Source organism: Gossypium hirsutum, chromosome D03 (assembly GCF_007990345.1).
Source record: "Gossypium hirsutum isolate 1008001.06 chromosome D03, Gossypium_hirsutum_v2.1, whole genome shotgun sequence".
NCBI lineage: Eukaryota > Viridiplantae > Streptophyta > Magnoliopsida > Malvales > Malvaceae > Gossypium > Gossypium hirsutum.
Window position 1 is genome coordinate 18,655,295 of NC_053439.1, and position 21,616 is coordinate 18,676,910.

The following is a 21,616-nucleotide window of genomic DNA, read 5'->3' on the forward strand; positions in this document are numbered from 1 at the left end:
CATCTAATTTTTAGTATTTACAAAAAGAGCAACCAAATTTTGAAAATAGTTCAATTAAGTACCTAGACTTAAAGAAAATTTGAAATTGAGTTGCAATTAAAACTTGGATCAAAATTGAACCTTTTATTTGAAAAACTAAAAATTTATTGTCATTTACGGAATAATTTCTCGGAAGATTATGTTAAAATCAATTCCCAGGAAAGATTGGAGGGGTCACAAGCATTCCCGCTTAAGTTCCAATCTCTTAGACAGAATTTATTTAAACATACTAATCCCAAAAATATACCCTAAATCAATTTATTTTAAAAATAAAAACAAGAAAAATTAAATATCTGATAAAATGAACGAGATTTCATCCCGTTCAATTTTATCCCCCTAGTAATGTTTAAGCATTGAGCATTAACTCGAACATTCCCTCCCTTACTTTGAAGTTCGACAACTCCATATGGATAAACTTGGTGAATCGTAAATGGACCGGACCAATGTGATTTTGACTTACCTGGAAAGAACCTTAATTTGGAATTGAATAACAAGACTTCCTGACCTGCTTCAAATTCTCGACCTCGAATGTGCTTGTCATGCCATCTCTTAAGCCTTTCCTTGAGTAATTTGGCATTCTTGTATGAGAACATTCAGAATTCTTCTAACCCGTTGAGTTGGAGCATCCGTTTCTCTTTAGCAAGCTTAAGATCCAAGTTGAGTTGTTGGAGAGCCTAGTAAGCTTTGTGTTCTAACTCCAAGGGTAGATGACAAGCTTTCCCAAAGACCAATCTATAGGGTGACATCCCTAAAGGTGTCTTGTATGCTGTCCTGCAGGCCCATAACGTATCGTCCAATAGTTTGGATCAATCTCATCGATTCGGGAAAACTACCTTCTCAAGTATGCCTTTGATCTCTTTTTTTGCCAGTTTCGCTTGCCCATTCGTCTGCGGATAGTAAGTTGTGGCAATCTTATGCTCCACTCCATGTTTGTCGAGTAACCATTTCAACCATCTGTTCACAAAATGGGACCCTTCATCACTGATGATAGATCTCGGGGTTCCAAACCTTGTGAACACGTGCGTTTGAAAAAACTTCATCACAATCTTAGCATCATTCGTCGGATATGCCTCTGCCTTAACCTACTTAGACACATAGTCTACTGCTACCAATATGTACTTATGACTGAAAGATGGAGGGACAGGACTGAGAAACTCAATACCCTAAACATCGAATAATCCTACCTCAATGATTTGTTCAGGGCATCTCATTTCTGTTGATGATGTTTCCAACCCTTTGACATCAATCACAACTCTTTACGTATGCATATGTGTCTTTGAGTAGTGTTGGCCAAAAGAATCCAGCTTGCAATACTTTGGCCACAGTACGTGTGCCTCTGAAATGTCCCCCAGTCGGAGTTGAGTGGCAATGACATAGAATCTTATGTAATTCATCTTCTACCACGTATCTCCTGATCATTTGACCTGTACATTTTTTAAACATGTATGGTTCTTCCTAGAAATAGTACTTCACATAGTGAAGAAACTTTATCTTTTGATGATATGTCTTATCAATCGGCATCAAACCACAAGCTAAATAGTTAGCAATATCAGCAAACCAAGGGGTATTATGGACATGATTTACTTTCAGTATGTGTTCATCTAGAAATGTCTCCTAAATGGGTATAAGTGGACAATTCCCTTTTTGTGGCTCCAATCTGGACAAGTGGTCTGCTTCTTGGTTTTCTACTCCCTTTCGATCTTGAATTTCTAGATCAAACTCCTAAAGTAGAAGTACCCATCGGATCATTCTCGGATTAGCATATTTCTTGGCAAGTAAATACTTAATTTTCGAATGGCCCGTACAGACAATCACTTTGGTACCTACAAGATAAGATCGAAACTTGTCAAAAGCAAACACATAGCAAGTAACTCTTTCTCTGTTACCCTATAATTCAGTTGATCTCCTGTCAGAGTCCGACTTTCATAGTAGATGGGATGAAAAAATTTGTTCCTTTGCTGGCCCATGACAGCTCCTATCACGAAGTCACTTGCGTCACACATCAATTCAAATGGAAAATCTCAGTCTGGTGTGACTATTATGGGTGCCGAAACCTATCGACTATTCAAATATTTGAAACCTCTTAAGCACTCCTCATCTAATTTGAACATCGTGTCCTCTAATAATTTGTATAATGGTTTAGCAATTTTGAAGAAGTCCTTATAAATCTTTGATAGAAACCGGCATGGCCCAAAAAGCTCCTAACACTCTTTACAGATGTTGGAGGTGGGAGTTTCTCAATAACATCTACCTTTGCTTTATCTACCTCGATTCTATGTCACGTTATCCGATGCCTTAGAACAATACCTTCTCATACCATGAAATGGCACTTTTCCCAGTTCAGTACGAGATTTGTTTCTTCGCATCGCCTTAGTACCTTGGCTAGATTGGCTAGGAAATCATCATATGTATCTCTGAATACTAAAAAATCATCCATAAAGACTTCCAAGTATTTCTCAACCATATCAGTAAAAATAGACATCATACATCTTTGAAATGTAGTAGGTGCATTACATAAACCAAATGGCATGTGCCTAAATGCAAATGTACCGTACGGGCAAATGAATGTTGTTTTGTGTTGATCTTTCGGTACTACTGTAATCTGATTATACCCCGAGTATCCATTAAGAAAATAGTAATAATCTCGCCCTGCAAGTTTATCTAGTATTTGGTCCAAAAACGGCAAAGGAAAGTGATCTTTTCTAGTCGCCTTGTTCAGCTTCTGATAATCGATGCAAATTCTCCATCCTATAACCGTTCCAGTTGGTATCAACTCGTTATTCTCATTTTCAATGACCGTAATACCTCCTTTCTTTGGCACACACTAGACCAGACTTACCCACGAACTGTCTGAGATGGGGTAAACTATACCCGCATCTAACCGCTTGATGATTTCTTTCTTTACCACGTCCTTTATGATGGGGTTCAGTCTTCGTTGTCCATCAATCGTCATTTCTTTTCCATCTTTCAGGATGATCTTGTGCATGCATACAGACAGACTAATACCACGAATACCAGCTATGGTCTATCTGATAGCCTTCTTGAATTGTTTCAATACTAGGATGAGTTTCTCTTCTTTCTCAATGGTTAACTCCGCTGAAGCAATCACTGGCAAAGTAGAAGCGTTACCTAAATAAACATATTTTAAATGTGAGGGAAGTATCTTCAGTTCTAATTTAGGTGGCTTCTCGATTGACACTTTTGGTTGGGCATAATCCCTATTCTCTAACTCTAAAGATTCAAAGTAGGATTGCGGATTAAATCCTCTTTGATTAGCTTCTAGCAAAGCTAAGTATTCATCATTCTTTTCATCACTTGGAGGGTTTGATGTCAAAATTTGTTCCAACGGGTCCTCAACATAGTTGAGTTCCTTTTCCATGATTAATTCCTCTAAATTAGATACTGCAGAACAATCATCAATTGTGTTAGAAAATCGTATAGACTTAAAAACATTAAATGTTACCTAATCATCCTGAACATGTATAGTAAGCTCGCCCTTCTGCATATCAATAAGGGTCCTTCCAGTTGCTAGGGAAGGCCTTCCTAGGATGATTGACACTTCTTTGTCTGATTCAAAGTCTAGAATGATGAAGTCAGCAGGAAAAATAAATTTGTCTACACATACCAATACGTCATCGATTTTTCCTTCTAGGTGCGCTAAGGATCGCTCTGCTAATTGAAGTGTAACCATAGTAGGTCTAACTTCACCTATCCCCAACTTGATACTCTCACCCAAATCACATAGTGTCTTACCGCAATATGTTTCTCCAATGTTGCAAGGTATGGTAAAGCATCAAGGATCCTTCAACTTTGGGGGTAGTTTGTCTTGAAGATATGCATTCCATTCCTTCATCTGGGTTACCATCTCAAATTCTCCTAGTCTTCCTTTTTTTTGACAGGTGATCCTTCATGAACTTGTCGTAGTTCGGTATTTGTTGAAGTGCTTCAACATACGGGGTGTTGATATGAAGTTGCTTAAGTACGTCTAGGAACTTCTTGAATTGAACTTTCTACTTCTGCTTCTGAAGTCTTTAAGGGTAGGGTGGTGGAGCCTTCTTTACTGGAACTGGTTGATTCATTTTCTTTGGCAATTCTGTATCTAACAGAGTTGTTAGTTTATTACAATTGATTGGTTCAGAAATTACCTTATCGGGTTTTACAGATTCTGGTTTCGGTGAAATTGAAATTTCAACACTCAGTTGAACTTCCTCTAAGTCTTGAGCATCAACTGGCTCCTCTTCAACTTCAACGGTGTTGGGCTCTAATGTCTTTCCACTCCTCAATGTCAACGCTTTGCATGCTCCTTCCCTGGATTCCTCGAATTCTCCGTATCACTAGGTAAAGCACCTTATGGTTGATTTTTGAGTTCAGTTGCAAGCTAGCTCATTTGGTTTTCCAGGTTTTTCAATGTAGCCGCTTAGCTTTGGATTAAGGCATCATTCTTGGCTATGTATGCCTTCAACAAGTTTTCCAAGCCATTGGATGGTTCAACTTGAGGTTTTTTCTGAACTTGTTGGGTAAAAGTAGGTGGTTGGGTCACTCTAGGTTGGGCGTATGTGTTACTAGGTCCAGCCCCTTGGTTAATCCAGGAGAAAGTAGGGTGGTTTCTCCACGATGGGTTATAGGAATTACATTGTAGTCCTTGCCTTCCTCGGTTTTGGTTCTGGTTACCCATGTAATACACGAATTCTGGGTTCAATGGACATTCTTCGAACAGATGTTCTTCCCTACAATAGACATAGGCTACATTTTCAAATTGATTCGATGGCTATGCTGCAAAATTATAAAACCTATTAGTGGTAAAATTTTTAAGCATTGAGGAAATCGAGGATACTTGAAATGCGAGTGAAGTGAAAGTGTCTACTTCATGTATTTCAGTGGCTCGTCTTCCTAAAGCTGCTCGATTGGTTGGCCATTAATCATTATTGCTAGCAATCCTCTTAATGATTTCATAAGCCTCATTATAAGACTTAGAAAGGAGAGCACCATTAGCAGAAGCGTCCACTACCATCTTCGTGTGAGCATTGAGACCATTATAAAACGTCTCAAGTTCGATGCAATGTGGTATTCTGTGATGAAGGTATTTCTGTAATAATTTTTTGTACCTTTCCCATGCCTCGTACAAGGACGCATCATCCATTTGTTGGAAAGTAGTGATCTTGTTCCTCAACTTATCATTCTTGCTAGGCGGGAAATACTTCATTAGGAATCTTTCTGCTAACTCTTTCGATGTGGAAATTGACTTTGGTGGTAAGGAGTTCAACTAGGCTCAAGCTCTGTCCCTTAGCGAATATGGGAACAGCTTCAATCGTAGTGCATCTTCATGTACTCCGGCTAACTTGAAAGAATCGCTCACCTCTATGAACAGTCTTAAGTGCAGGTGAGGATCTTCGATAGGCATTCCACTGAATTAGCCGACTATCTGAAGCATCTGGAACATGATTGGCTTCAGCTCAAACTATTGTACCTCGATTTCGGGTCTCCAAATACCAGGATTAAGATCATGAAACATTGGCACGACATACCGTCTTAGAGCTCTATCCCTATCATCAGCGATAAGGATAGGATTTTGAGAAAGGCTTGTTCCATTTCCTTGAATCAAATTTTCGAAGTTCACCTCTTCGGTCCTTCTCTAACTTGCTTGTCTTCTTCGTTGTCGATAAGTTCTTTCAATCTCAGGGTCTATGGGGATTAAATCGATAATTTGGTCTACACTCATAAACACCTGAAATAAACAAAAAAAATTAATTAAGTTAAAATTGAACCGAAAAATAAGCCAAAATGCAAAATTAACAAATTCACAAATAATGACTTTTTAAAACAGTCCCCGGCAATGGTGCTAAAAACATGGAACGACGGAAATGTGCAAGTGTACAGAATTGCAACAAGTAATAAAGTGACAAGTAAATGTCGAGTTATCGTACCCACAGGGACTGTGAAAATAATTATTTATGAATGCAATTTCAAAAAACACTTTGGTAAAGAAAAATATTTTGATTTGAGGAGGTGATTAAAAACTAGGATTTTAATTAAGTAAAATAAATAAAAATAAAATAAAAGTTCCAACGCACGATTTCAAAAGATGATTTTAATCAATATGACATAATTGTGTTAGATTAATTACATTTCTTAACTTAGAATTATTAAACTCATGATCATGTTGTTACGAATAAATTCACGGCAACTCGGTAATTTGCTAACTTATGAACATACTTACCTACCAAATCCATTTATCTATTGATTATATCTCTATGTCAATTCAACCGATACAACAAGTTTTAATAAGCAAATGTGTTAATGCACATATATACTTGTGAGATTAAAATAATCTCTTGTACATATCCCTATGCCAATTCAAAAAATTAATTCAATCTTATAAGTACATAAAATATTACATGAGGTAACAATGTATTTCTACCTTGAAACAGTTTAACCACAATAATCTTGCAAGTTATGAAAGGCTAATGTATCGTTAGATACCGTTGCTAATTTAACCCTCAGCTACCTTAGATGATTAAACATGCACTGATTAAGTATTGTGTCAATTAATTAAAATTTCAATCTGTTTAAATAATTAATTCATTAGTTACCTTACAATTGTAATGCAAGAATATAATAGCCCGATTTAGGCCTAGTCAGAACAGTGGCTTCGGAACCACAAATTTGACGAGGAAAAATTTATTTTTTATTATATTTTTATGGTCTACAATTTCACTGAATGATTTCGTAAAAATTTTGTTCAAAAATTTCGACGTTTGGGCACTCAATTTAGCCAAAAGGACTAAATTATAAAAAAATGCAAAAGTTGAGTTCTAATGTTAGAAGTGTCCAATTGTTATGAAATATTAAATTGGAGGTCCTTAAATGGTAATTAGACCATTGGTTAACTTGTTGGACAAAAATGGACAAGAGATAAGTGAAATAGGATATTTTTAAGTTGGGGGAATTTTGGTCATTTAGTAATTAAAAGAATTAAAAAGACCAAAATAGCCAAAAATTTGTTCGTCTTCTCCATGATGAACGACAATAGCAAAGGGGAAGCCATGTTTAGGGTTTCAAGCTTCCAAGCTCCATAGTAAGTGATTTCAAGCTCGTTTTTAATGTTCTTTAAGTTTTTGAAGTCTAGGTAGCTTAATTTAGCTTATTCTAGCAATAATTTAACCTAGGGTTTATATTTGGAAAAATACCCATAGGTGAAATGTGTTTATTTTGATGTTTTATGGTAGAATATGAAGCTTGAAATTGTATTAAACAATTTTTGCTAAGCGATTTTCAGTGAAAACAAGTGAAACGGCATAATCGGTAAAAATAGTTATTGTTCATAAGTGCATGTTAGAGCAAGAATTTGATGTTTCTATAGAAGGGGAAAATGTTTAGCATGTTATAAAACATAAGAAAAAGGAATAAAATTTAATTTCTGAGCCTAGGGGCAAAATCGTAATTTTGTGAAACTGTAGGGGCAAAAATGTAATTTTTCCAAAATTTGATTTTTGGACTGGATTGAATAATTTGAATGCTATATAAGCTAAATATGTTATTATAAATCGAGAAAGACGAGAAATTGACATTGATTGGTAAAAAAGTGAGAAAAAGTGAAAATTCCCGGTTGAACCTTCAGAATGAAAGAGATACGAGTGAAGTTGCTAGGTCACGTGTGTAGTACTATGTGCAAGCTACTATGTGAACCGAGTATCATTTATTATAAGGTGGTTGCTATGTGTTGATTCCACTGTGTATCTGTTATTATTCCGAAGTGTTCATCGGGAAATTAACTAAGTGTAATTGAGTGATGAATATATATGTGGAATTGAATTGAAGATTGACTTCAAATTGGAAATGAGAAATTGGATTGCTTTTAATATAGTGATAAATTGAATGAATTGTATATTAATTGAAATGACCTATTGGAATGAGATGTGAAAAATTCAATGGAATTGAGATAGTGAAAAAGTGAAATTATGAAAGAATACATTTTACAACAAAACAGTTTAGACAACAACAGTTGTGCAACTTTGAAAAATAATTAAAAATTGTAAAAAAATAATTATGAGTTATAATTTATATGATTAGAATCCTTAATGAGTCTATTTTTATAGGAAACAAACATAAATATCATCTGAATTCTGTACAATGAGATAATTCATTTTTAGTGAAAAGAGGTCAGAGATGTTGAGTAGTTAAACAGGGGTGAATTTAAAGAATAAACTGTACTAATTGACCAAGTAAAAACTTCTAAAAATTTTATGGTAAGAATATATGTTAGTCTAGTTTAGGGTAAAATTAATGGATCTTAATTTGGAGCTCTGTAGCTCCGAATAAAAATGATTTAGTGACTCTGACTCAAATAGATAGCTTTGAATTTAAATATAAGTGAATAGTGAAATTATGTATAATGCTATTTGAGCATGTTATATACATAAAGGATGTGGGATAGAGAGGAGAATGAGGACAATAAAGTATATGAATGAATTGTGTATAATTGGTTATATGCCTGATTATAATCGATAAACGTTGAAATAGGAGTGATGTTTATATTGGTGCATTACTGGTCATGGTAAGCTCATGAGAGAAAATAAAGTTTCATAGCATATGTGTGTGGTATATTTGGCATGAAGTGATGTCATGAGTGACTCATGAATTAACTCATGTTGGTAAGTTGATGCATAATTATAGTATTCAAATAAATACATATTTGTAAAATTTTGCTATGTGATTCAGAAAAAAATTAATAAATAGCATAATGAAAATTCGGCCATGGTGCTAGTTTATGTTAAAGGAGTGTTTTATGGCATATCTTAAGTAATGGAATGTTATAAATTTTAAGGTTAATTTGCTAGTCAAATAAATGAAAAATGAATTGATTGCGTATTTGTAATTTTGACATATGCTTGGTATATGAAACATAATAATATATGCTTGAATAAACTTTAAGTATTCAAATGACATGGATTTGATGGTGATAAGAATCGAATATTGTATTGATGAAGCACAGGTGATGTATTATTTTTGTGAGATAGCTTGGTTCTAGAAATTGATTAGGTAAATGGTAAGTTGAAGCATCCCTGGATTTAGAAGAAAATTTGGAATGAACATGAAATTTAGCTCAATTAAATGATTTCATCAATCAAACATTGTGTATACCAGAATGTGTTAGTGAATTACATATTGTAAATTAACATTCGAACTTCGGTAAGTGATATATGAGATTAACATGAAAAGATTTATGATTTCTATTAATATTGATTCTGACATAAAGTGGATTCTTCAATATTGGATTGATTTAACGAATATATTGAGCATATGAATGGGTATGTATTGGGCCTCGTATACCCTAATTAGCGACTCAAAGATAATAATTTGAAAGTTTTTAATTTAGATGAAATTTTATAACTCGATTTAATATGTCTATAAGTGTATTTATTTTGATAATGCCTCGTACCCTATTCCAGTGTTGAATACGGGTAAGAGGTGTTACAATGTGACATCACCAGATTTGGTCCTAATGTTTAGGCTGGGTTTGGGGTGTTACAAAGAATAATTTAGTCACGGTTTTACTTAATCAAACATCTTACAAAGGCCTATAAGAACACAAACACAATTTTAATAACTCAAGTTGATGAAATGCAATCAACCTAACACGAATTAAATTTAAGTCATATTAATTAAATTAAACATATCATCACAAATATTCATAGACATGTTCATAACAACAACAATAAAATTAAAAGGATAAGGAACAAGAATCAAATCTGGTGTTTCTCTAAGGCTTGACTAGTTTGCTCTGCTCCTCTTTCTTCGCTTGTTCTTGTTGAACTGAGGCTTCCATGAAAACTTGAATGTTGCTCCAAATGGTGGTTGAAGGACTCCTTTTCAAGAGGTGAAATCGGCAAAGGGGTAAGGGAAGAAAATGAAGAACAATGGAAGGGAATGAAGAGAGAAAAGTGAGAGAGAAGTGACGAAATGAATAGGTTGAGACGTGTTTGAAGTGAGTAGTCAAGGGGGTATTTATAGATTGAGAAGGCTGAAAAATTAATTCTCCTTGATGCTTCAAAATTACTTCTCGATTTTGCGCTTCTCGCAGTGTCTGCCAAGCCGTTTTTCGCCCTTTGTGCAAATCTATCGAAAATAATCAAAAAAATCAAAATTTGATATAGAATTAATTAAAATTCAAAATGTTCATAATTTGAGTGCAATATAACTATTTTATAATTATTATTTATTTTTCGACGAGAATCTTACCAAAATTGCATGAATTTGAGTTAAAAAGAGCATGAAAAAGTGTGTATATTTTCATGTTTCAAGGAATATAGGAGCATAAAGGGGGATCATGCTCCCTAACTTATGGAAAGTTTAACCCATAAAATGGGAAAGGAATCAAACCATTTAAGGCAACAAAAGGGGGTTGGATGGCAATGTTTAACACACATGGGAAAAGTATGCAAAAATTTAATAAAAATAAAGGAGCAAGGGTATTCGAACTAGAGACCTCCTAAATAGCTTAGGGGCTTGCTACCACTAGGCTACATCAATCCTTGTTTTTGTGCTACAATTTAAAAAATAAGGGATTTGATAACTCTATCCTCCTTAAAAGAAAATTTCGTCCTCAAAATTTACCTGGTGAGAAAAGGTGGGGGATATTGTTGTCGCATCGTACCTTTCAGCTCCCAGGTAGCCTCGCTAGAACTGTGATTCCTCCACAAAAAATTTACAAGTGGAACTTGCTTCCTTCTCAACATTTTGACATCTTGATCGATGTCGTCTCAACATAGATACGTGGAAAACATTGTGAATGTGGTCCAATTCTAGAGGTAACTCCAGCTAATATGTCACTGGTCTAACTCCTTTGACGATGCGATAAGGTACAATAAACCTTGGACTTAATTTTCCCTTGCGGCCAAATCTCAGCACTTTCTTCCAAGGTGAAACCTTAAGGAAGACTAGGTTGCCCACTTTGAACTCAATCTCCCTCCTCTTCAAGTCAGAATAAGACTTCTGCAATCTAATGTGGCTCTCAACCGATCTTGAATAATTTTCACATTGTTCTCAGTCTTTTGTACTAGACCTGGTCCTAATACTTTCTTTTCCCCGAAATTCGTCCAACACAAAGGTGTCCTACACTTGTGCCAATAAAGTGTCTCATATGGAGTCATCTGAATGCTCATCTGGAAACTGTTATTATATGTAAATTCCGCAAGTGGTAGACGTTCCTCCCAATTACCTCGAAAATTGATCACACAACCTCATAACATGTCATCGAGAATTTGGATGACCCTCTCAAACTGTCCATCAAACTGCGGATGGTAAGCTGTACCAAAATTCATTCTCAAACCAAGGGCCTCATGCAGACTCTTCCAAAATTGTTATGTGAATCGAGGATCCCAATATGATATGATAGGCACTGATACTCTTTGAAGTCTTAAAATTTCAGTGATATATAATCTAGCCAACCTCTTCAAGGAATAATCAGTGTGCACTGGCAGAAAACGAGTGGACTTTGTAAACCGATCAACTATTACCCAGATAGAGTCTTTCTTTGATGGCATCAAAGGTAGCCTACTAACAAAACCCATGGTGTTACGCTCCCATTTCCACTGAGGGACTTGAATAGGCTGAAGCAAACCAGAAGGAAATTGGTGTCCAGTCTTGACTTGTTGGCACGTCAAACATCTTGTCACAAAGTCCATCACATCACGATTAAATCCTAACCACCAATATAGCTCACAAATATCCCAATACATCTTACTACCTCCTGGATGCATAGCATAGAGGCTGCTATGCACTTCTCGAAGTAAGGACTGTCTCAACTCAGAATTAGAAGGTACACATAATCTCTCACGATAACACAAAACTCCATCAGAGTTAAAAGCGAAATCTGAAGTTTTACCCTCTTCAACAAGTTTCACATGAGGCTCTAAAGACAAATCTTAAGTCTGTTTCAACTTAATCTCCTCAATCAAGGTTGGTCGCACTTGTAATTCAGCAAGTAGGCCCCCATCATCAACTAAACTAAATCTAGCAACCAATTCCCTCAACTCAGACATGGACTTCCTACTTAATGCATCTGCCACTACATTAGCCTTACCTGTATGGTACTCGACGGTATAGTCATAGTCTTTCAGAAGTTTGATAAAATACTTCTGTCTTAAGTTCAACTCCTTCCAGGTGAGGAGATACTTAAGACTCTTACGATCTGTATAGATGACACATTTCTCCCCATAAATATATTGCCTCCATATCTTTAAAGCGAAAACTACAGTAGCCAACTCCAGATCATGTGCCGGATAATTGCACTCATGTGGTTTGAGTTGTCCTAAAGCATAGGCCACAACTTTCCCGTCATGCACCAACACACAACCAAGACCAGAATGAGAAGCATCACTATAGACCACATAATCTTTCTCAAACTCGCGTTGTATCAACACAGGTGCTTGAGTCAGATTTGCCTTAAGCTTCTCAAAACTAGCATGCTGCTCATCAGTCCACTTCAACGGTCCAGTCTTTCTCAATAACTTAGCCATTGGAGCCACAATCAATGAGAATCCCTCAACAAACCTCAAATAATAGCCAGTAAGCTCGAAAAAACTCCAAATCTCACTAACATTCTAGGGTCGCTTCCAATCCAAGATAGCCTCAAATTTCTTTGGATCCACGTGAATACCCTCAGCGGATAGCACATGTCCCAAAAACATCACCTCTCAGAGCCAAAACATACACTTACTAAGCTTCGCATACAGTTGTTTCTCATGTAAGGTTTGAAGAACTAACCTTAATTGTTCCTCATGCTCCAACTCAGACTTGGAGTAAATCAGGATGTCATCAAATGAAGACTACTAAAAACTGATCGAGATAAGGCTAAAAGACTCTATTCATTAAGTCCATGAACGCGGCGAGAGAATTCGTAAGACCAAAGGGCATTACTAAAAACTCGTAGTGTTTATATCGAGTCCTAAAAGCAGTTTTCGACACATCATGTTCCTTCACTTGAAACTGGTAGTATCTCTGCCTCAGAATTGATTGAATAGGTCATCGATCCTCAGCAACAGATGCTTATTTTTCACAGTCAGCTTATTCAACTGATGATAATTAATGCACAGCCTCATAGACCCATCCTTCCTTTTCACAAAAAGTACTGGAGCTCCCCATGACAACACACTTGGCCTTACGAAGCCACGATCTAGTAACTTTTCTAACTATGCCTTAAGCTCCTTAGGTGCTATACAGTAGGGTGCAATAAGCACTGGTGCTGTCCCTGGCAACAACTAAATTTTGAACTCAACCTCACGCTCTGGAAGTAAACCGGGCAGCTCCTCAAGTAAGACATCAGGAAATTATTTCACCACACGAATATTCTACAATGCCACACTATCTACATTCGTATCCAAAATGTAATGGAGATAAGCGTCACACCCTTTACGAACCAATTTCTTCGCTACTAAGGCAGAGATCACATTAGATAGATAATTCTGACGTTCTCCAACCACGATAAACTCATTCCCAGCAAAAGTCTTCAGAGTAACCTGTTTAGTGTCACAATTGAGGATCACCTGATGCTCTCTCAGCCAGTCCATTCCTAAAATGCGATCAAAATCTCCAAAGGGTAGTTTCATTAGGTCGGTAGGAAATATCTCACCTTGGACTTACAATGGACATGCTTATAGATCTTATTCACATGTATAGATTGTCCTAAGGGGCTCAGAACGATCACATCACTAATAGTTTCCTCTACTTGAACACCCAATTTTTTAGCCATCACACAAGATACATATGAATAGGTAGAGCCATTATCTATCAATGCAAAGTAAGGAATAGCATTAACAGTAAAGGTACCTACTATGACATCAGCCGTATCACGATCCTCTCGACATCTAGCCATATACACAAGTGTTGGTTGCCTTGCATCAACTTGGTTAGCACCTTGGCTTGGTGCTCGTTGTCTCTGCCCAGCATTACTGCCTCTGTTTTGACCTTGAGCTCGGTGTCATTGCTGACCAGCTCTCTAATTCGATGCATGATTCTGACCTAGTGCTTGCGTCTGCTCATTCAATTCAGGACAATCTCGAATCTTATGATTCAATTATCCATATTTTAGGCATGCACCCATGCTTCGGTAACACTCACCCGGATGTCTCTTGCCACAAGTGGCACAATTCTGGTTTCTATCTCCCACTATGAAAAAGTTCTAGTAGGGTCGATCATCTCTAGCCTGTTTAACTGGGCACTGAATCTGCCCATTAGGGCCGAAATCTCTCTTTGCATGAACTCTTACTTGCTCTTTTTGTTCACACTCAATGCGTCTAACCTCCTCACATATCATAGTCTTCTCCACAAAATCTTTGAAGACCCTCTCTTGAAGTGGAGCTACGTGCATCATTAAGTCAGATCTTAGCCCAAACTCAAACTGGGCGCACTTATTCTGCTCATCTGCTACCATACCTGGAGCATAATGGCTAAGCCTCAAGAACTCAACTTCGTAATCAGCCACAAACATATCCCCCTGTCTGAGCTTAGTAAATTTCAGCCTTCTAGCCTCTACGTACCACGCGTCTACATATTTCTTCTGAAAGGCCTCCAAAAAATATTCCCCAGGCAATCAATTGACGTGGGTACCTCTCACAATGGCCTGCCACCAGCGATAAGCCTCTTCTCGTAATAGTGACACAGTCCCCTTAAGCTTCTACTCAGGGGTGCACTATATATCATCTAAAATCCTCTCTTTAAACCTCCAACTAGTATTTGACTACAGTTGGAGTTGTCCCAGCAACGCCCCTAAACAACTCGACCCTACTCGAACGAAGCCTCTCAGTAATAGTGCCATGACCGTTAGCTCTAGTTTGGGCACCCACCACTCGTTCCAATACTCTTAACATGGCCTACGATACAGCCTCATTCGTAAGCTCTTCTTGACTCTCCTTAACAATGGGTGCGCATTCCACATTTTCTACTGTAGGCTCAAGGGTTCGCACTTGGGATACAGATGAGTTGACTTGGGTTCCCTGGACCGACTCTCCACGAGCTCTCATTCCTCTAGTTCTAACTCCATAAGTACTCATTTTAAGTTTTATGAATGCTATCAATAGAGGTAAATTTTTATCGTTATCACTTCAATGTTTTCAATCAGAGTTTTATTTTGTTGGTTTACACGAGTTTCACTTTTTATTGTTTTTCACGATCTAAAGTTTGTCTCAATCTATAGTTTTCTTTAGTTTTCACAATCTATAGTTTCACATCTAAAGAACACTTACCTCGGATCGACTTGGGAGTCTTGAATTTTATAATATGCGACGTGTTTTCCCCAGAATACCCTTTTTATAATGCATGAAGTTTTTCGAAAACATTTTTCCCATGGTTTGAGTTTTAAACCGAACTTTGATACCACTAAATGTACCCCCCTCAAACTAGGCCCAAACATTACAATCTAATCCGAGCAATTACAAGGGCCATGAAGATGGCCTAAACATTTTCATAAGAAATGTCCATTTATCCTTTAAACATGTCATTTTGAAAATATCATGTTATTTTTCAATAAAATTTATTTGTTCCTTTTTAGTAAAATACTTGTATTATAACTTAGTTTTGAAAACACATTTGAAGTTGATACTAATTCTTAAAAATGTTTAATGATCATTTAAAATTGAAATCCAACATAAGCAATCCATGCCGTAATTCTAAAATATCATAAAGGAAAATCCTCATGCCATAGTACATAATTTAAAATAATGTCCAAAAAAATTATTAAAACAAACCCAAATCAAAATCCATAAAAATCCATAAAATGATATAAAGTTCATAACTTATTTTTAAAAAATTTTCACATCCGAGAGAATCACCGAAAATTCGCATCCAAGTCCTATTTACGAGGATTACCTGAAACATACACATAAGATGGGTGAGCTTACAAGCCTAGTGTGAGATCATCAAAATATTGTAACATACATAACAACACATCAAATAAACATATCCATTTCAATATATATATCATATTCGTAGAAATCTCAGATCATTACATATACACGTATATGAATATATCGAGGCATGCTTATGTAACAATGCACATTTTGAAGAACTTCCTACCCATCTTCGCTACACACCAATATCGAGTTCCCCAGAATCTGCCCATCCAATAACAACATTTGTGGACAAGCCACCATATTAATGTTGATAAACAGCCACATAAAACATTATGGATCAAAAATAGCCATATAATTGCAGATGAGCTACCACATAACTTCCACCTTTCACAAGACCCACCCCATGCATGTGATATGAAAATTTTAACACATATAATCACTTTTCTCATTTTTCATATAATCATGCTCATAATCTCACATAACACATATTTCTCAATTTTACACATTTTCATGTAAACATGCTCACATTTTATTATATCACGTATTATTCGCTTTTTATACACTTTAGCATGCTTTAATACATTTTCATATTAAATCATGGATCTCAAGACACACATATATAACACATATTTAAATCATCAACATATCAATTAATTCATGTATCACATGACATAGAAATGAGATTTGCACACATGTCATCATCACATACATTAACACATCAGAAATCATGCTTTTCATGACACTAAAGGATTCAGATCACTTACTAGGATTTCCTTTCGATGAGTTGTTAGATCCCACACCTTATGTTGTAGATCCGATTGTCACAATCCTATTAAAAGAGATTTCGCTTGAATTTAAACCCGGTAGATGATTCTAACCCACCAAATAAGTATTTTAGTTATATATCTATCGGATATGGTTTATTACTTAAAGATTGTTTATTGAAATAAATCCCACCAACTACTTATGTCATGGGTTGCGCATGGGAGCACGCAACCATGACAAACTTGTGCGATCCATCGTATTTGAAGGAGGTCATTTGGCCCAACCAAACTGGCCCGTTGCCTGGAGAGATTAAAAGCCCATCCCAAGAGCCTGATAAATATGGGAAGTGACCTAAGAAGATATGATTATGTAATCTTAGAGTTATAATTGTATACAGCTTTTAACTGTAGCCTTTGATGTACCTTGAGGCTCAACTATAAATAGAGACCTCTTTGCTCATTGTAATTATTAAGTTATCAATAATAATTTTGAGAGTATTCACTCAAACTTTTTTCTCAAGTGTTCTTACTTTTCTGTGGCTTTCGTTCATCTTTCAACGTTCGTTCTTACTTCGTTCTTCTGCTGTTCTTCGTGGGTTCCTTGAGGAAATTCTGTTGAATCCTTTATCATTGCAAGTTAGCAACTTAGGTGTTTTTACTGTTGAATCCTTTATCATTGCGAGTTAGGCTGACTTAGGTGTTTTTAAGCAAAGAAATTTCCTAAGGCCGCACAGATCGCGTGGGAAAACTCTAAGTCCGTGACAGTTGGTATCGGAGCTATGGTTCGAAGCCACTGTTGAAAGATGTCGAAAGAAGTTGCTGGGAATGTTGAGGGAATGGAGACCCGTGGGCGGGCTAGGAAAGCTAGTCGCTCAAGAAACATATTGTCAGCTTTAGAGGATCGTGTCGTCACTCTCGAGAATTCCGTGGGGGATACCAAGGAGAGGATTGATGATGTCGATGATAGGCTCCGGATGGATTGCAGTCCATGCAGGAGCAGCTCAAAGTGTATGTGATGGATAATGTGGAACAGTTGACTGGTAGAGATGATGCCATTGATGCTATGGTGGCGGCCTTGAAAGGGGAGATTGTAGAGCTCAAGGGTGAACTCACAACCTACAAGGTTGCTTTGGGCAATGGTGGGTTAGCTGCCGTCGCACCCAAGCCTAATATTGATGTTCCCAAGCCTAAGAAGTTCAAGGGAACAAGGTCTGCAAGAGATGTGGACAACTTTTTGTGGGGAATCGAGCAATACTTCTATGCCAAATGCATCACGGAGGATGTCACTAAGGTGACTACTGCTGCGATGTATTTATCCGATGTTGCTTTGTTGTGGTGGCGTCGTAGGTCCACTGATGTGAGACGTGGTGGGACTAAAATCGGAACATGGGAGAAGTTTCGATGTAAGTTCAAAGCACAGTTTTACCCAGAGTATGCTGAGGATGAAGCTCGGGCAAAGTTACGTCGACTTGCACAACAAGGCACTGTGAGGGAGTATGTGCAGGAGTTTAGCAAACTTATGCTCCAAATCTGAGATATGGGGGAAAAAAAGGCATTCTTTTCTTTCATGGACGGATTAAAACCGTGGGAGAAGCAAAAGTTGCAACGCCGAGGAGTTCAGGAACTCACCAAGGCGATGTCCGTAGCAAAATCGCTTGCTGAATTTGGTGGGAAGAAAGACAATCCCAATTCTTCTAAGCCCAGATTTAATCAAAAGGGTAATAGTGGGGGAGATAAAAAAGGCCCACTAGGAATGGCAATGGTAAGAAGCCTTAGGACAAGAAAAAGAGTGGGCCTATAAGTTGTTTTCACTGTGATGGTCCACATATGATCAAGGACTGCCCAAAGAAGGCCGCTCTCATGGCTATGGAAGCAAAGGGGGAGTCCAATGTAGAGGATAACAATTTTGGTTCGATACTAAGGGGTGTCGAAGATAGAATGAGCCATGGTTTGATGTTTGTAGACATCATTGTGGCTGGCAGAAAATTGAATGTTCTCGTTGACACAGGCACTACTGATTTGTTCATGTCCGAGGAGGCTGCTTGTAAAATGGGCCACAAGGTAGATAATGAAGTGGGTCGGATCAAAACAGCAAACTCAGAAAGCATTCCAATCAAGGGGGTTGCAAAGGGAGTGGATCTTCAGCTCGGTAAATGGTCTGGGAAGGTATCCATTAAGGTAATACCACTTGATGATAATGATTTTGTGGTTGGACTAAGCTTCCTAGATCAGGTTAATGCTCTTATCGCCCCATCGAGCAATTACATGGTGATTTCAGACGCAAAACATCAATGCATGGTGAAAGTGACAAGGAAAAGAAGCTTTAAGGGAAAAACATTGTCAGCGATTCAGTTTGCTAAAGGTGTGCGGAGAAATGAAGTCTCATATTTAGCAACCTTAAAGATCGAAGAGACCGCTGATTCTGTTAGTGAGACCCCGAAAAAAGTGAGTCAGTTGTTGCAATCATTCCGAGATGTAATGCCTGCGCAGTTGCCTAAAATTTTGCCACCCAAGAGGGAGGTGGACCACAAAATCAAGTTAGTGTCCAATGTGGTGTCGCCAGCAAGGGCCCCCTATCGTATGTATCTGCCAGAATTAGAAGAGTTGCAGAAACAATTGAATGAACTTTTAGATGCAGGATTCATTAGACCATCTAAATACCCATACGATGCTCCAGTGTTGTTCCAAAAGAAACATGATGGGTCCTTGAGAATGTGCATCGATTATCGAGCTCTAAACAAGATCACTGTGAAGAATAGGTACCCTATTCCTCTTATTGCAGATTTGTTTGATCAGCTTGGTAGTGCAAGATGGTTTACCAAGTTAGATCTGAGATCGGGGTATCATCAAGTTCGGATAGCCGAGGGAGATGAACCAAAGATAGCTTGTGTGACACGGTACGGTTCGTATGAGTTCCTTGTGATGCCTTTCGGACTCACAAATGCCCCAGCTACATTCTGCACCCTAATGAATAAGGTACTTCAACCATTTCTTGATTTTTTTGTGGTTGTTTACCTTGATGATATCGTGGTGTATAGCAAGTCTCTTGAAGAGCACATGGGACACTTGAGGGAGGTGCTCCAAACTTTGAGGGAAAATGAGCTGTTCATCAAGGAGGAGAAATGCTCATTTGCCCAACAAGAGGTGTCATTCCTAGGCCACATTGTGGGAGGTGGTAAGATCCGAATGGATAAGAGCAAGGTACGAGCCATTTTAGAGTGGGAGCCTCCAACCAAGGTAACAGAATTGAGATCCTTCCTTGGGTTGGCAAATTACTATCGACGCTTTATTGAAGGCTACTCTAGAATTACCACTCCCTTAACAGACATGTTGAAAAAGGGGAAGGTATGGGATTGGAAACCAGAATGTGAGAAGGCATTTAATCAATTGAAGCAAGAAATGATGAGGGAACCCGTACTTGCCTTGCCAGATTTTGCAAAGCCTTATGAGGTACGCATGGATGCATCAGATTATGCTATTAGGGGAGTATTAATGCAAGATGGGCACCCAATTGCTTTCGAGAGTCGAAAGCTTAATCAGACGGAGCGTAGATATACGGTCCAAGAGAAAGAGATGACTGCGGTAGTACACTGCTTACGCACATAGAGACATTATCTATTGGGTTCCAGGTTCGTGGTCATTACCGATAATGTTGCCAATAGTTACTTTCTAACCCAGAAAAAGTTGTCTCCCAAGCAGGCTTGTTGGCAGGTTTTACTAGCGGAGTTTGATTTTACAATGGAATATAAACCAGGAAGTGCCAACATTGTGGCTAATGCACTTAGTCAGAAGATGGAATTCGCAGAAATTAGTCAACCTAATGGCTCTTTTTTGGAACGCATTCGAGAGGGATTGTCCCATGATCCTACGACCAAAAATTTGATTGAGCTAGCCAAGGAGGGAAAAACAAGAAGATTTTGGCTTGATGGAGAGTTGTTATACACTCATGGACACCGCCTCTATGTGCCCCATTATGGGAAACTCCGTAAGGAAGTCATGAAGGAGTGTCATGACTCGAAATGGGCAGGCCACCCAGGGATGCATCGCACTTTGGCCCTTTTGGAGGAACGTTATTACTGGCCGAACATGGGTGCTGATGTGGAAACCTATGTAAAAACTTGTCTAATATGCCAACAAGACAAGGTTGAGTTAAAGACTCCAGCCAGTTTGCTTCAACCTTTGCCAGTTCCGGAAAGGCCATGGGAGAGTTTATCCATGGATTTTATTATTGGTTTGCCAAAGTCTGACAGGTTTGGGAGTATTCTTGTTGTGGTGGACAAGTTTTCAAAGTATGCGGCATTTATTCCGGCGACCACAGAGTGCCCTGCTGAGGAACCAACTCGGTTGTTTCTTAGACACGTGGTGAAATATTGGGGAGTGCCACTGTCTATTATCAGTGATCGAGATGGGAGATTTACGGGTCGATTCTGGATGGAGTTGTTCAAGTCAATGGGCTCAGATTTGAACTTCTCCACAAGTATGCATCCACAAACCAATGGGCAAACTGAACGAGTAAATGCATTGTTGGAGACATATCTTCGACACTATGTAAGTGCCACACAAAGGGATTGCCCAAAGTTGTTTGATGTGGCCCAATTTTCATACAACTTACAGCGAAGTGGGGCCACGAATCAAAGTCCATTTGAAATAGTGACGGGTCAACACCCACTCACACCCAACGCTGTTGTGACCCATTATACAGGACCAAATCCGGCAGCTTATCGATTCGCAAAAGATTGGCAAGAGAAGAATTACTTAGCTAGAGCTTGTTTACACAAGGCAAGTAAGCGTAACAAGAAGTGGGCTGATCAAAAACGAAGGGATGTGCAATTTCAAGTGGGTGACTCAGTCCTCGCTAAACTACACTTGATTTTGCGATATACTGGCTTGCACAAGGGTCTTGTGCGAAGGTATGAGGGGCCGTTCAAAGTTGTGAAGAGAGTAGGCAAGGTGGCCTACAAGCTT

The 21,616-nt window shown here is 38.0% G+C and overlaps 1 non-coding gene across 1 annotated transcript; it reads left to right on the forward strand.

Moving 5' to 3' along the window:
- The first annotated feature begins 5,105 nt into the window (after positions 1–5,105).
- LOC121215803 (small nucleolar RNA R71) lies at positions 5,106–5,212 on the forward strand. Its single transcript, XR_005911776.1, has one exon. It is a non-coding gene; the product is annotated as a small nucleolar RNA R71 (small nucleolar RNA).
- The last annotated feature ends 16,404 nt before the right edge of the window (positions 5,213–21,616 follow it).